Source organism: Colias croceus, chromosome 2 (assembly GCF_905220415.1).
Source record: "Colias croceus chromosome 2, ilColCroc2.1".
NCBI lineage: Eukaryota > Metazoa > Arthropoda > Insecta > Lepidoptera > Pieridae > Colias > Colias croceus.
In genome coordinates, this window is record NC_059538.1 from 9,485,129 (window position 1) to 9,503,372 (window position 18,244).

The 18,244-nt window shown below is 35.5% G+C and overlaps 1 protein-coding gene across 4 annotated transcripts in view; it reads left to right on the plus strand.

Annotated features, from left to right (window-relative positions):
- The window catches only part of LOC123698483 (maternal protein pumilio), a 90,992-nt gene that overhangs the window by 34,627 nt on the left and 38,121 nt on the right, over positions 1–18,244 (plus strand). The window lies entirely within an intron of this gene.

Sequence of the window (18,244 nt, forward strand, 5' to 3'; positions counted from 1 at the left end):
GCAATCGAGAGCGCTCCGTTTCGCGTGTTACTTATGAATGATATATGTATTTTATTTGTAACTAGCGGTCCGCCCCGGCTTCGCCCGTACATATTTACGTTTTCTCTACATGAGAACCATCCTTCATCCTTCAAGGGATACAAAAAAAAAGAATTATCGAAATCGGTTCAGCCGTTCACACGTGATACCGTGACAACGCGAAACGGGTTTCATTTTTATATAGGTATACAAATATTTAGACGAGTAAAGTTACTTATTTTATTTAATTTTACGATAGATTTCAAATAATGAGCAGGTATAACTTTATAATTTACTAGAGGTCCGCCCCGGCTTCGCCCGTGGTACATATGTATTTCGCAATAAAAGGTAGCCTATGTCCTTTCTCGGGTATCAAAATATCTCCATACCAAATTTCATGCAAATTGGTTCAGTAGTTTAGGCGTGATTGAGTAACAGACAGACAGACAGAGTTACTTTCGCATTTATAATATTATAGTATGGATTATAATTATTTATGGGAGTTCATTGCACCAGTGATTATTATAATACAGATTGTGAATATATTATATTATATATATATTATCTACTATTCACAACCTATTTACGTTATTTACTGGAACAACCATAGGAATCTACAAATAGGTAGTAGGTAATCATAGTAGTAATGGTAATAAGTAATTAATAAAAAAATATACTAGGTACATATAAATCTTTCTTGATTTTATTGATGTAACACTATGAATGAAATATTTGTATCCATATAATATATACCTATATATATGTTTTTATACCTAAGATCGTCGCGTCAATACTCAGCCCACGGAAACGAATTTATACATTTGCATAAATTCGTGTGAGTGTGATTAGATATTACATATTTATGTAATATCTAAACTCACCTGCATAAAGTTTCTGAAATGAATCGAAAGTCGTATTTTTTATTAATACATATTAATAAATAATAATTATTATTATTTATTATAAATAATAATTAGGTATTTATTAATATGATTACAATACTATACTTATCTTCGAAAATTAGTTAGATATCATTTAAATATGAATCTCTTTTAGTTCTCGTTTCTGAAGTTTCAATGTTCTTTTGTTGTTTACCATTTTCAAAAAAACAATATTGAAACAATATTATTAAAAAATCGGCGCGCGGCACAGCAATTTAAGCATGGTCTACTCGTCTCAACGGAGCGATAGCGTCTGATGTATGAAATAGAATTATGTTTGAAGCTCCTAGAACGTGCGATGCAAGATGATTTCTTGCGTAATTAAAAATATAGTAAGCGCCAAAAGTGTTTTATCGTGATTAAATCAAAACTAAAAGTAATTAGACAAAAGTGGTATAACAAAGTTCTCACAAATGTTTCAATATAATTGTTTATGAAAAAAATAACATAATAGGCATAACCATGTCAAGTAAAAAACGTCAAAGTGTGAAATTTAGAGGTAACTTCGTGAATTATTTCTATCGAGTCAATTTCAATATTTTATGTTTTTGATCAAACAGGATAATCGAAAATATCATCAAGTTTTACATATATTTTATTTTTTATATTTGGTCTTGAATATTACACGTATCAACTAAATGTTGATTGGTGATTTGACTTTAGTCGCGTTCTTAATTAGGGAAATCATTTAACGATATCAAAGAAAAGGGAAAGAGATATTATTAAAATGGTTGAACTAGATAATTTAATAGGTAAATTGTTTACTAGATATGATTAAAGTTCGTGCTAAACTTCACCCGAGTACGCTCTACCTCGTATTGTTTTTGTTTAGTAAAGTAGTACGTAAAGCGCATCAAAAATATATGAATATCTTAAAAATTCGTTTCGTTCCAAAGCTGAAATACCTAATATTGTAACAAAAAATCTCGTTTCGTTTGGAAGACGAACTTATATGCCCAAAAGAAGGAGTTGTTTGAAACTGTTTTATTCTGTTTCATACGCAGCGTTCGCATACCTAAACAAGTAAGTAGCGCATGCATAAAAGGTGAACGAACCTATGACAATGTCATGTTGTAACTTGGGACATGCTCCGATTTGCGATTCGTGTGAAACTTACATTATGCGATTATCTAGCTAATGTTAATATCATTAAAACAATGGGCTATTTAGTTTACCTAAATAATTATTATATTCTTAGATAATTGATATTATGTTTTTTATCTTTTTACATTATATTATGACCTCCTTGGTACAGTGGTTGACGCTTGAGTGTAGAACCGAGGGGTCCTGGGTTCGATTCCCGGTGGAGAAGAAGAAAAAAAAATGTCTCGGTCTGTCAGGACACAGAGACTGATCACCTACTTGTCCCTAAAGAAAATCGATCAGTGAAATAGATGTACACATAATGCATCTGCCCTTTACCCCACCAAGGGACATGAGACTTCACATTATAGTTTTGCGCCCTCGCCTCGTACCACTCTCACGTACAAGTGTAAACATATCCCTATAAACCAGAATTACCTGGTAGACGCCTTTTGGGCACGTATCTTATATACATACTTTTGAATTAAATTTCTCTGCCTCTGCTTGTACCATTAACAAAAATAAATACTGAAAAACGTTTTTTGGGTAGAAGAATGTCATATCGCGATATTTTAATACATATTTATTTGTCTAATTTTAATATTCATATGCCTTTACTTATGGATAATTTGTTTGCCTAGCTCGATAACTACCTACAAGGACATAATAATTTTTTTGGATACGAAAGGTCGTGTAATTTCTTAATTCGTGTACATCTATACATAATTAACGGATGTTCACTTGACTATTCATTACTGGCAATTAATTCCCGCGGGCTGTGCGCGCGGCGCCGAGATCGACCTCGTGGGAAATTAAACTGTGCTCGGCCCGTCTTGCGCCGCCTCCGTCTCTCGCCTCTCGCCCTCCCTCTACTTGCACACATATGAAACACTTTCTCTCGAGCATTTTCACATTTTTCTCCAAGTGCACTCGCAATAGCAAAACAAGACTGTTTAATTTGCGAGCCACAAAGATACATTTATAAGGGAAAAAGCCATTGTCTCTAGAGTTAATTGCAGCTCTCTTTTGTTATACTGTGCGTAACGCATGCCACACTTTATTAAATAATCAAGAGGGTATTGAAATTAGTCTGCCCCCGCTGCGAGCCAACTGTGAGTGGCTCATCAAATATGGAGCCGTAATCAGTATGGTGTTGTGTGCTCACAAAGTTCTCTACGCTTTGGTATCAAACAAACAACAAAGGACATTCAGTTTTCGTGAATATGTCGTAGGACAATGACTAACACCGTAATGGTTGGATTTAGTACTATTGATTAACTGGACTGATTTTTGTCGGACGACTAATATTTCGTTTTAGAATAAATACTACTTAATTGTACCTATTTGAGCAATTGTAAAACTAGAATTACGTTATCATGCCGCTTTCTTTTTCTTTGGCGGAAGGAGCACACAGAATAATGTTGCAATCGAAGTTACCGCGAATCGGATCGGAATCGCTCAGCCGCGCCCGATTGCGCCGATACGCATGGATGATCTCGGAGAAATTCAGGTATAGCGGCAAACTGTTCTTAACGGCTTGCAAAATTTTACGTGAGTTAATTGCCTTAACCCAACGATTTATTTTCGACGCGATTATTATAAACTCTTAAGATGCTGAAACTCTATAAAACTTAAGCATAACCAATTATTTATCTGATAAGTATCAACTACGTGTACAACAGAAAAATCCTCATTTTTAAATAGGTAGGTAATGTAAGTTCATACTTTTGTGACGGTTTGTGTTGGTAAAACTAGGGTTGAATAATTACCCATTTTATGAGTACGAGAACAATAAAATTGTACGTTAATGGATACGAGAACGGAGCGACGTTGGCTTCGTGCAGTGGTGTTTGCTCAAAGAAAATCTCACTAAGCCCGAGGGCGCTCAGCTTAAGCTGTCCGCGTCGTCCGGACCGCGGTTATGAGATTATTCTCGCTTTGACGAACCAACGCGGCTGCATACACCACGGCGCACTTTAAGGTTCACTACTCTTTTGAAATAACTAATTTGCTGTTTAACTTTTCTTTTCATTTAGAGATAAAAAAGCAGTCATACATTTTTGTAACGTTTGAAGTAAACGTCACTATTGCATAACTGCACTGTTACGAAACACTATCGACAGCTGTAGAGCGACCGTAGTGCGGTTATCGAAGTCGATCATTCACGGCCTAATTGATACAATGATCGCGTTAGTGAATGTGTTGGATGAGTTATAACGTGTCGGGAGATTCGAGATGGGCGAGAGAGACGTGAGAGCGGCAATTTGTACGCACCAGCCGTGGTCGTACCGGAGCGGAGATAACAGTCGCCTTATTGCCAGCGCCGCGCCTCCAACCCGCTAACTAACGCTTATTAAACTTCAACAAGGCTCCCGCTGATCACTTCACCTTCTTGTTAGCTCTCTAAACTTAGATTAATCGTTCGTTCGTCGCCGTCTGCTCTACTATTTATTTTTATTATCAAGAGCAATTTTTCGATGTCAATTATTTTTATTGATCGCAATGAGTTTGTACTTCAGTTTCCATTTCGAAGTTATATGAAAGAAATATTGGTTATTAGAAAATATTTATTACTTGAATACTTAATACTTCATGTTACATTCATATAGACATGAAAAATGAATTCACGCGAAATTAAATAAAAAAGCATACTGATTACATAAATAAAGTAGTTATAATACTGATTATTATGTGTGCGTGATCAAAACCAGCCTGTTATCAGTACAGGGCTACCGATTTTAAGATCTTAAATTAATAAATCTAATTAATACATAAACAAATACCCTCTAATGTAGTCCAAAATAATTATATCTTAATAAACTCATTTTAACATAATACCGTATAAAATTGACCGAGGCTGTTCTGTGGTTGAGTGTATGAACATATACATGTACCTCAAATTTGTAAGCATTATTTAATTTTATCCACACGCTAAATTTGTAATTATATTACCTACTAACATTTATTTATTTTTATAAACATAATGGAGCTTCCTTTAATAATGTTTAATTATGAAATCAGAGCGTCTTATAGGTTCTTATGCGTTTCATTAAACTGTGAGGTACGTAGTAAGAATCAATTTTATGTGTTGTTTGATATACATATAGGCCGTACTTCGGCGACACATAGCTATGATTAAATTGCACCGTTACCGGCAATGGCGACAATGACGAACGAGTTGTACGTTACAAGGTATTTTCTATCACGTGTAATTTAAAGCGACTATTTTTTATTCCTTATACCCTAGCTTTAGTTCTTAGTTCTTACCATCATAACACAAAACACTTTTCATTGATATATTTATATTATAGTTTATACGATCTTGATACCTAGACCGTAGTTTTATTTAATTTTAATATAAAAAGAACAATGTTGACATTTGAAAAATTTATTAATTTAAATTAGAAGATAATGAAGTGATTTAGGTACTTATTTGTTTTACGTTAGTTATTTCAATTTTCAAATTTCAGCAAATATACTATCTGTACAAACAATTGGTTTATTATCGATACTCGAGTTGAATTACTTTACTAAGTAGGCGTGATAAAACACCACGCGACACAATCTACGCGAAGAAACAAAGGAAGTCATCCAAATGTTCCGCAAAGCAGTCACGCAACCCACCATACGTTCGTTTGCCTCTTTCACCGGAAGGCCCTTCTTTCAAGAATTTTATTATCCGCTATGCGAACTAAATGACTCTTTGTTATGCTTTTCTTAAATGTTTTATAAGGAGATGAGTGGTTAATACACTACTAACCACTCAACGCCAATGTATGCGATTTTATTTCCAAATTGTATATATGTATTTACTTTTTATATAGGTATGTAGTTATAGCTTGCGACACCATGAAAGCTCTCCCACACGCACAATAGCAGCTACTATTGGTATTCTCTTGTTGTGTACTGTTATGTTATTGTATCGTTTCGCATCTACAATTGTGAGAAATTGTTATTAGTTATCGTGGTCCAGAAACTTGATTAAATTTCAAACCACAAGTTTGTTCACCGCTTGTTTCTAATATAATACTTTTAATAGAGTGGGCAACTATTCAAGTCATGATTTAATATATTACATCGAAATACAAAAATTGGTTTATAATTTATCCTTCTAGCAAATAATAATTTTCAAGCAATATAAAGATAAAAATCAGTGCTACATATATATAATTTTTGCATACGGATTGTCCGTAGAATTCTCTTGGTGACACATTTCATAAAGGATTTGTTTCAAGCGACCCCGGACAACCTTTAGGGTCTTGCAATGTCACCATCGGCAAATTTCGGCTTAGTATCGAAACCTAGATTAATGGGATGGAATCCTTTGAAATGCTTCCAATTTAGCTCATTTTATTACATGCGCCTTTTTTATAATTATTATCGTCGCTGTGTGAATTTTATGATGTACGTTGTGTATTGTACATTGTTTACATTAAACGTTTACTTAATGAAAATGTATTGTTACCTAATAGCTCTCGTATTGGGAAACCTATCCCTTTCTTCACTATTGTGTAGTCGGAAAACCTTTGATTGTTAACACAATTGGGGGACAAAGTTTACAATAGGGCACGTGGAAATGTAAAACGTTTAGCTTTTATGTGTCGAATTAAGTCGAGAGCTTGAACAATAGCGTTAAAGGTACACAAAATAGTAAACAAACGGAACAATTCGATTTAATTCTAGAATAAACGCCTATGATAAACATTTAATACATAAAAGTTTGTACATATTTATTTATCCAAATTATTTTTTGTCCGCATAGTTTACAAGTCTATATTTATGTAAAGAAAAAAAAAAACGTTTTAATGTTTTTTGTATGATTATGTATTTGAAAATTTTATTAAATTAGGAAAGATTACATTTCTAATACGTTAAATGCTTGCGTTAAATACACATAGGATTAAAGTACTTTCTATTTTGGAAATTTATTTTACCATGGGAATTTATTTCACCAGAAGAAAATTACTATACTAGGTATATATTTATTAAGTTTTACCACGGTTTTACCCGAGCATGTAGTCCAGGCTAGGGGCTAGTTGTATATAAAGAAACGCCAACCTGCTCTGGTATTTTGCCAAAACATTCATCAAGGGATACGAGTCATTAATGCTGACTTTTAAAGTTCACATTGACATTTTCAGGAACGAAAATTCTTTTGTCCTAAATCCTAATATGGATCATAGCAGTTCTAACGAGGTCAACGTAGCACTAAAAAAATGTCGTTTATAGGAGTTGAATTTTTGGGGATTTTAATAAATCATATGTCAAAACTTAGTGGAGGCACTAGTGTAGAGTTAAAGCATTAACTCCACTGCGGTTTCAGATCAACGCTGGCTAATTAGCTCTGCGTTTGTATCGGTCTGGGAGCAACTGGTCAAAGGATTTTCAGCTCATTACTGTTGTCGCGCTATACGTACGCATCATCATCCTTAGTTTTTGAACAATGCGATATATTTTTGCTGGATTGAAATACTAAATAATATGTACTTACTATTCATATTGTCTAAACTCGTGGTTAGGTACTCCTTTTTCTCTTATCTTTTATGATTTGTTATAGCTATCGTATCACTTTAACCGGAATATAGACCATTGATAAATATTAAATACGATATACCAAAAATTGCAACGTATATTATAATTTGTTAAATGGTAAAGCCTCTACGTATTTACTATTTACCTTTTTATTACGTAGTATGCTTATTATTGAGAAGTTATTACAGCATAGTGTAAGAATTTTTACTATTCGCTTAAATATGTGAACTATGTGGCTAATATAGAGAAAGTCATATAAAAAAATTCATAGAATAGACGAGAGCGGGCAGTGGCGATGCCATGTTCGCGGAAGGCACGATAAGATCGCGTGAGGCGGGCACGGGCTAGCAAACGGACAAACTCAGGGTTGTCAATGAATCATTTTCGCCTTTTGTATCTACCGTTTTAAAATACTCTTGTAGTAAATACATTTAATTTAACCAAATTATTAAAAAATAATTGAAGAAACTATGATAAGATTTATGTAAAGATAAAACCTATACTATTGATTGAATGAATGCCCTTGCTTTTTAATTTTTATCCTAAAATTAAATTTGACCCTAAAATTCTTATAGGAGGATTTTTGTTTTTGAATTTTTTAATTATTGTCCGCTAAGATACGAATGTCACCCCTAAGCACGCTCCACCGCGCCCCATACCGATGAACCCCGGATGATTCGTCACGCTGCGTTAATGGCAGCATAACACGCTACACTTGACTATCGTGTATCTGCTGCGATATCCACACGACTTATTGACGTAACCTCTTACAAAATAGCTTTTCGGTTCAAGCATTGAAATTTGTTATTAATAGCTTGAATCTTTTAATGACTTTCAATAACTTTTAGGATTGTATGGCATTTTCCGCTTGATCTGTTTGTTTCTCTTGATTGAATGAAATGTTTTAAGAAGTTAACTATATATGTTTTTGAAATGCCAACTGACAAACATAAACCAATTTACACATATTGCATTAAATCAAGAAAAAATAAATATTAATACAAATAATAAATGTATGGTATTTTCGATACATTTGAACGGTTTACTGGTAAATGTGATGAGGTTTTACAATTTATTCATCCAAATTAACTAAGTACATACCTACATATTAAAAAAATATTATGATATGATTATTAAATACTAGTGGCCGCCCCGGCTTCGCCCGTGGTACATATTTCGCAATAAAAGGTAGCCTATGTCCTTTCTCGGGTATCAAAATATCTCCATACCAAATTTCATGCAAATTGGTTCAGTAGTTTAGGGTTTAGGCGTGATTGAGTAACAGACAGACAGACAGAGTTACTTATTAATAGTATGGATTAAGGTAAGAGAGGTTATTGTTCTTTTTATTTATTTAAATAAAATTGATCCGGTTCAAAATAGTGAATTTTATTTACACGAATAATATAATGACATCAATAATTACTAATATAATTAATAGTGCAAATATTTAAAATCGAGGATGAATAGTAAATCTTAAATACTTGTAGTTTGTTTGTCTTCAACATTCGCTTAAGTGCTAAAATGCTTAAAAATGAGTGATCGTCCCCGACATAAATAGATATAATAATATGTTAATTTTTTTCTCAAATAATAGCTAGTTGCACTATTTCTGGATATGTTTCTTAAAATTAAGTTATGTACGAAAATACATGTAATATAAACAGTTAGAAATAGGCTATATCTTAGTGTTTCCTTGAGTCTTGAAATTGACCCTCAAAAATGAAAAAATTTAAACAACCAAGTATACTTTACGTTTGCGGATATTTTTGCTACCACAAATTATGAAATATAACATATAACGCAAGCCTTACTTACAAGTGCACTATTTTTTTAACAACGATTATTTCATAGTCGCGTTGCAATGCTAAATGAATAGATGTGTTGATTGTTACATTGGTATTGGTATACTATAAAGTATATATATAAAGACAGGAGCCATTAAACTTAGTAATATAGCTGTTGAAGAAAAATAATTGTATAAAACCTCGCCTGTTATTTTAAAAATCTATATGAAAACATTTGTTGAGCAACAGTGGATCAATTAATAATGTTTCTGGAATATGTTTAAATGTTGACTCTCCTGAACGCGTTCTCTGAGGCGAGATCAGCATGCGTTATTCAATTCTGCATCACGCAGTGCTGCTAGCAAAATGTTGACGGCACCTCCGCAACATGTTTATTCAACTTTGTTGCCCAACAAATCAACAACAAAAATAATGTTTAGTGTAAAGACCGGGCCTAAGCATTAATTGAATAAGGTTCATCACTTCACGAAAGCTATTTTGAATATCATAATATGTTGAGACGCATACAAATGTAGAAGCAGTATTAATTTACAATTAATTAAAAGTATATTTCTGTCCATTAGTAAAATCCCAAAAAAAGAAACAAGCTAGTAAACCAAATATAATATTTTAGTTCAGGATACATCGCCTATTTTTGCAAGTGACTACTATCAAGCTAATTTTCCGTTTGTAGCTTTATTTTGATGAGACGCCCAATAATTTCGTGTACGAAAGTCTCGATTGTGGTAGCTAACAGAGATAACAAGGATAAAAATTTTTGATTTGATGGTTGAGAACCATATTTATTACTAACTGAATTTTTTTTTGTTCAATATCAAGATAATTACCTAAATTATTCGAAAAAATATTTGTCCTACAAAATCTATGGTTGGTTCAAAGAGTCCCCCTTTCCAAAGTGTATCGCTAACGAGGTCATCATAAATGATTACTAACAAGCTGATTTTTTTGTTTTCACTTAGTTAATGTTTATATAATTCAACAGACATATTGTCCTACAAATTGCGTAATAAATATTTGAGAACCATCAAATCAAAAAATTTTATCCTTGTTATCTCTGTTAGCTACCACAATCGAGAGTTTCGTACACGAAATTATTCGGTGTCTCATCAAAATAAAGCTACAAACGGAAAATCAGCTTGATAGTAGTCACTTGCAAAAATGGGCGATGTATCCTGAACTATTTGCTATAAATAAATAAAACAGATACTTAAAATAGATGCTTAAAAATAGAACAGTAAAAAATGATTTTGTAATTCCTATGTGTTAAAGTTTTTCCACGAAATCTCTTAAAAGTACCTACATTAGAACATCGGCTTAAAATGTTATATGTAATAGTCGCTGGCTCGGTGTAGGGTTTCAGCGATAAACTAACACGGCCTGGAACACGGACCATACGCGGCGCTGTAACAGAATATTATGAGGGCGTAACCCGCGTGGCAGATGGTCGTGGCTCTGATTAAACTTAATTAACTGAAGCCATTTACAGGCGACGGGGACAGGCGCGGCCCAGCGTCGTGCGTGATGCGCCGTCGCACCCCTATATGTGGCCACCAGCCACGGTCACCGACATTACATTATAAAGTAGATTAGCCTGTAATATTCTTTTTATAACTAATTGAATTGACTCAATGTATTCAACGTTTTAAAGTATTGATCCAGAAATACGTCTACTTACATTCAAATTTTAACTATTTGTTGCATTTTAGACGGACGTATGAAGTTTCTTTTGGAACTACATATATAAATGTACTATAATAGGCAGCATTATGTTTTTGTACTCTATAGATTCAATCGGGCCATCCGCAAGATTTATTGTGCGGCCTCACGCAGCTGGCGTAGTGAGGTCTATCGCCCTTGTTCCTTTTATCACCAGCTAAAACACGCCCGTCCTGTTAATTTGTTTGCTTTGACGCGGCTAAACTAATGAATCGCCTCGGGTCTGACCCATGTCCGCGACCCAGCAGAGAATTAAACGTTACGCCCCTTAAATTGTTACGAGCCAACAAATAAATCGTAAATCAACTATAAAAATACAAGGTAAATTGTGGAAGATATTAGATATATCGAATCTTTCGTCTCTGTAAAGCAGCTTACCAGTTAACCCTAGTTTAATATTTACACGATTCCGACAGAATAACAACACAAAATTGAGCGATGAATGGTGTGGCGAAATGTGTATCTCTAAGAATGATGTCGAGCGCACTGATTTAGCTCGAATGAATCAGAAGCGCTCAGGTGAGGTCGCATTCCGCGCACTACGCTACCTGCTCGCTCAAAATATCCTCTCGTGCGCTCTTCGCCTCACACACGTATATACGTGCGGATTGTTTATTTTTGTCATACATGCGTTTAACGATATTTCCTTGAATCAAAGTGGCACTCCACAATAAATTCTAATATCATACACATTTTTCGCATTCAATACGTGGTACGCTCGATATTGGCAAGGATGGTTGTTATTCAAATTTTCATAGCAGATCTCGGTTTGATTTCGAACTTTTGGATTGAATTATTGTGCTAGTGAAAGGACTAGGATAACAACTGATTAAATTTTTTAATATTTTCGAAGTGTCTACCGAGGCGGTCAGCTAGTTCTAGAAAAATAGGCTTGATTTAAATTATACAGGGTGTAATCGTTAAGTATGCATAGGCGATTATTCCGTAATGGTCTAAAATCCGAATATAGGCAATGACCTATTATACTAGTAGACGCGGCATACGCCAACATCATTGCACTAAAAAACAGCGTAATTAATACATACCTACTTACTAACGCATTATCACCAATACAGTTGTTCTCTCTTTCACTCTCACGCACGAGACATAATACATGTCTCAGTCATATACTTCGTAATAACAACTGCCGATTAAAATACAAAAAGAACGTCCAGCCACGACGCTGAATGGTGCGTGACTAAGTGAAACTCAGGCACTTAGCTGAGTTTTTTCTTGCCAAAATAGAGAGCGGGTAACGTATCTAGCTCTTTTATATATCATAGAATATAGGTCGAAATGCAACGGCGTGATAATAGAATGAGACCAATTTTATAATAAATTTAGTGTGTTTTTTTAGTAACAAGTGATAACTGCGTTAAAAACAACCGACTTAAAACTTGCACTTGCAAAATTTACAAATACCTACAGACAAAAATGCTCATAAAATAAAAACTACTGGGCCTATCCGAATAAAATTTTTATGGGACCAATTCGACACCATCCCGCATCGAACAAAAAAAGAATCACGTAAATCGGTTCAGAAACCTCGGAGTAATCGGTGTACATACATAAAAAAAAAATATACCGGCCGAATTGATAACCTCCTCCTTTTTTTTTGAAGTCGGTTAAAAATGGGTTGACTGGGAAAATTCTGGACAGGATATTTTTTTTTAATTTTTAAAAAAACCTTTTATTTTCATTTTTTACTAATTGCAGTTTCGAGATAATAAAACAATTTTGTAATAAAACAGCGCTGACATATTTTTTTTCATCATCCTATCAAGTGAAAGTAACTGGTACCGACATACCTGCCAACCTAGCCGTTTGTCCCGGTAAATATTAGAAAACGACTATGACTGTACATTCTGTAGGTTTCATACTTTAAGTCTATTATATATTTTTTTATTGTGTTAATACTGCAATTAATTAAAAAAAAAAATGTTTTTTTTTAATTCATTAAAAATGTCTTGTCCAGGATTTTCCCAGTCAACCCATTTTTAATACATTTTTTAATACACTCTCATTCTAATATCACGCCGTTGTATTTCGACTAATATTCGGATCTTAGACCATAAGTATAGCAGATATCAAAAAACTTTAAACTGACATCGAAAGCCCTTTACCTAATGAACAAAATGACAATAATAACTTTTTTTAAATAAAACGGGAAATATCCAAAAAATTTACATCATACACGCCAATACATTTAATTTCCCATACATTTTGTATTCGAAGCAAATTTTCGAAGTGACACCCTCGTTTTGGAATACCATTGTATTCCACATCGAGCTCTATTTACAGTCTCTAAATGAAGTTTCATTTAAATTTGTGAAGTAATTTAAGCACAAAACCAAAAACAGAATAATCGCTTGTGCACATGCACATTAACGATTACACCCTGTCTTAGATTACAAAATAAAGTACAGATGGAGCATGACAACCGTCCGTCGCCCTTGTCAAAGAAAATACGAAATCAAAAGCAAATACGTCGCTGCACCAGTGCTATAGCGCATATAGTGTCATGCAATACGTCAAAAAGGGTTTGCAATTTTAGTAAAAAAATGCTGTCTTGTGATAATAAAACGCTGTAAAATTTGTTCCCGAAAACAAAAAAAAAGATGAAACATCGTTTCACAGGTTTTCTGTAGATTATTTGGCTGATTTATTTCTTTATACGAATAATAATTTTACAGATATGAGGGAATACAAAACTTCAACGTATATTGCCAGTATTTTGAAAATGAATTTGCCATTTTTATTGGTAAAACGGTAAAATGGTTAAAAGATCTACAGGGTAATGCTGTTGGATTTTTCGATCGTGAATGTGATTATTTGTATAGTGCACTAAAGGTTCATGATCATTATTAGATGATTTTAATAAGCATAATACATTATTTTGTTACTCATAGTCATTTTCGCTAGCGATTTAATTTATGTGAACTCCATGATGAAAATAAAATGTCCCGTATTCTCGACTAAAAACTACCGCTATTCGCATTCATATATTTGAAAAATAAAAAATAATTTAATTATTATAGTTAATATTGAAACTTTTTTTTATGTGATTTATTTAATTAAAAATTGAATATAAGTAATTATTATTTTGCCCATATATAACTTTAGTAGGCAGGTACTTTATATAATAAAAATTTTTACAATACATTCAGTCAACAAAGTATCGGGAATGAATGATTTGTTTATGGTTCCAAATTCAAATTTTTGTTTTTTTTGTTGTTGTAAGGTTGGTACAACTGTTTTCTATTTTGGCGCGGAGTTTGAGTAGCATCCGTCATTTAAATTAAAAACAGTGCTGTTTTTAGTATCTAGCGTGTATTGCGAATTTCATAATGGACAAAAACATCGAACAAAGAGTTCGTCTTAAATTTTACATCGCCAATGGAATTTCGTGTTCGGAGACACTGAAAATGTTACAGAAGGCATATGGTGAATCGACTTTTTAAAAACACGTGCTTATAAGTGGTACAAAGCGTTCAAAAATGGTCGAGATGTGATGGAAGATTTGCAAAGCTCTGGTAGGCCATCAACGTCTGCAACTGAAGTTAACATTGCAAAAGTGAAGGAAATAGTGACTGAAAATCCTCATGCAAGTTTGAGAAAGATGGCCGCCTATCTTTCTGTATCTCACGAGTCGGATCCGTACCATTTTAAGTAATCATTTGGGTATGAAACGTGTTGCCGCCCGGCTAGTCCCAAAAGACCTGAATTTTCTTCAAAAACTCAATCGCATCAGAGTCGCTGATGACATGCTAGAACGAGTCAATACCGACCCAACATTCATGAAACGCATTGTTACTGGTGACGAGACGTGGGTTTACGAGTTTGACATGCAAACTAGTCAACGAGCTTCGGAATGGCGTCTTCCAACTGAACCAAAACCAAAAAAAAAACACGTCAAAGTCGATCACAAGTCAAGGTCATGTTGACTGTTTTCTTTGACTATCGCGGTGTTGTGCACTCGGAATTCTTGCCAGAAGGTCAAACGGTAAATAAAGTATATTATTTGAGCGTTATGCGGCGTTTAAGAGAACAAATTCGACGAAAAAGGCCAGTTTTGTGGAAAGAAAATTCTTGGATATTGCATCACGACGATGCGCCTTCGCACAAGGCCATCATTGTGAACGAATTTTTGTCCAAACACTCAACAAATACCATCGAGCAACCACCGTATTCACCAGATATGGCTCCAGCCGACTATTTTATTTTTCCTAAATTCAAATAACAACTTCGTGGCACCCGTTTTCAATCGGTAGAAGACATAAAGGAGAATTCGCGGCGAGAACTGAACTCCATTTCGGAAACAGCGTTTAAAAAATGTTTTGATGATTGGATTATTCGTTGGCGTATGTGTATAGTTTCTGAAGGAGCATACTTTGAAGGCGATAAAATAAATTTGGATGAATAACAAAATTTTTGTGTATTATTGATATTTTTCCGGTACTTTCTTGACAGAGTAGTATTATAAAAAAAATTCATAAACCCGAAATTATATTATTAAAATAAAAATTAAAACTTGACTGCTAATTTATGTATATAGCCTACGTCACTACCGCCACTAACATAATAATTCAGATGATTGCAATGAAACCTCACATTTTTTTTTTTTTTTTTATTCAACAACTGTTCAGACATTTGACCGCGATCTCGCCTGATGTTAAGCTCGATGCGGTCCACTTGGTTGGCATGCCTGATCAGAGAGGTATAGCCTATTCACTCTTTTCTTGAATAGATCCAGATTGTACTCATTTGGAAATACAGTAGGAGGAAGGGAATTCCACTCCTTCGCAGTTCTAATCAGAAAAGTGTTTTGATAACGCTTGGTGCGCACTCGAGGGATGTCAAATCCGGTTGTTCGTCGCGACGTTCTGAAGTGGAAAGGAGAAGGTGGTACAAGGCTGTGTAACTCGGATCCACATTCGCCGAAGTGAAGCCTATAGAAGACCGATAGGCAAGCTATTTTTCTTCGGTGCTCAAGAGTAAGCAGCTTCTTGCTTAGCAGACTTGGATCTCCTATAAGTTTTTACGCGCGCTTTTCCATCGAAACAAGGGCCCCTAGATGAGTTTTGGCAGCACCTGCCCATATATGACTGCAGTACTCGACACACGACCGAACTTGGGCTTGGTATAATCTGAGAAGTTGGTCTGGTGTGAAATATCGCCTTACTTTAGCCAAAATGCCGAGCTTTTTTGCAGCCAATTGAGCCCTTGATTCGATGAACTGCTTGAAGTTGAGGTCCGATGAAACTGTGACACCAAGCAACTGCAGACTATCGGACACTTCAATCGGCATACCGCGAAAAGTTGGAGTTAGATGGAACGAACTCTTTTTCGCTGTGAATAAGCAAGCTTGTGTTTTGGACGCATTGAATTTTACTAGATTAGCATCACCCCACTCTGATATAACCTGTAATGTGTTGTTTAAGCGCTGAATCATTGCACTTCTTTCAGTCGTTATCGAATCCTTCGTCGCTGCTGCACTGGATAGGTATCTTTCAACAACGGTACTGTCGTCAGCGTACCCAAAGATGTTAGGCCCAAGCATATCATTAATATGTAGCAAGAAAAGCGTTGCCGAAAGAACAGACCCCTGAGGAACACCCGCGTTTATATCCAGGGGATCAGACATGCATCCGTCGATAACCACTTGGATATATCGCTCACTCAGGAAGTCGGCTATCCAAGTGCAGAGGGCGGGGGGTATTCCGTATGAAGGAAGCTTACTTAAGAGGCCAGCGTGCCAGACTTTATCGAAAGCCTTCGATATATCAAGGGAGACAGCAAGTGCCTCCCCGTGATTTTCGATGGCTTCTCCCCAAATATGTGTAGCGTGAACCAAGAGATCGCCGGTCGACCTGTTCCTTCGAAAACCGTATTGCCGGTCATTAAGAACGTCATTGATCTCAAGGTACGCGAGGAGCCGATAATTCAATACACGCTCCATAATCTTGCAAAGTATGGAGGTTATTGAGATCGGTCGATAGTTAGTGGGGTCTGCACGGCTGCCTTTTTTAGGCACAGGCTGCACGTTTGCAAGCTTCCAGGACTTAGGAACTTTTCCTGACTCAAGAGACAGCCGAAATAAGCGCGTTAAAATAGGAGATAATTCAGGTGCGCATGCCCTTAGGACCACTGCTGGAATACCATCCGGTCCGCTTGCTTTATTCACGTCAAGGCAACGCATAACATTCAAAACATCCCTTTGCCTAATTCGTATAGCAGGCATATCTGAGCCACAGTGAGGTATTGAGGGAGGTATCATATTCGAGGAATCAAGACGTGAGTTATCAGCAAAGAGCGTAGCAAATGTGTCAGCTTTCTCTTTAGCAGTATGAGCAAGCGATCCATCTGGTCTCAACAGTGGTGGGAGTGAGGAACGGGAAAAGTTTGACTCAACTACTTTCGCAAGCGACCAAAAAGCCTTACTACCAGCAGGATAAGATGAGAGTTTGTTTCCAATACGGCGAATGTGTTGGAACCTTGCCTTTCTGAGTGATTTTTTGCATAACTTGGCGGCTTTGTTAAATGCTTTCTTTTTTTCTCCTAAATCTGAGGCTTTATGAATTCGAGCATCGACCCAGGCACGATATGCAGTTTGCTTAGGGTCCGTTCACACAGACAGGCTCGGAGAGCATCGGCGCGCATTTTTCTTTTCACACAGACCGAATCGTATACGCTTGGAGTTGGTCGGAGCGGAGCCGTCAACTATTTCACATAGACCAGCTGGAAGCTATCTGAAAGCGATCTGAAAGCGGATGCGAATGTAATCGGAGCTGAACGGCTGCGCGAACGAGAAAAAGTACGCGATCGGAGCCGGTCAGCTCCTCTTATTATTTCACACCAAGCGCGTTCAAGCATTCTTAATGTCAAAAGCAGTGCACACGCAAAAATAAACCTTAAGTTACAAATACTAAAAACTCTGTTTTCATCGTGATAAGAATCTGCTCTCCTCTCAGAGCCGGTCTGTGTGAACGGACCCTTACTCTTTTCAGCTGCGGCACATTCAGCGTTGAACCAGGGTCGAGCTTTGGCATCGATGTTAACGTCATAAAAGGGAATAAAAAGCTCCATACCTTGACGAATAACATCAGTGATACTATCCGCACAGTTAGAGGGATCATTGGAAGTAAA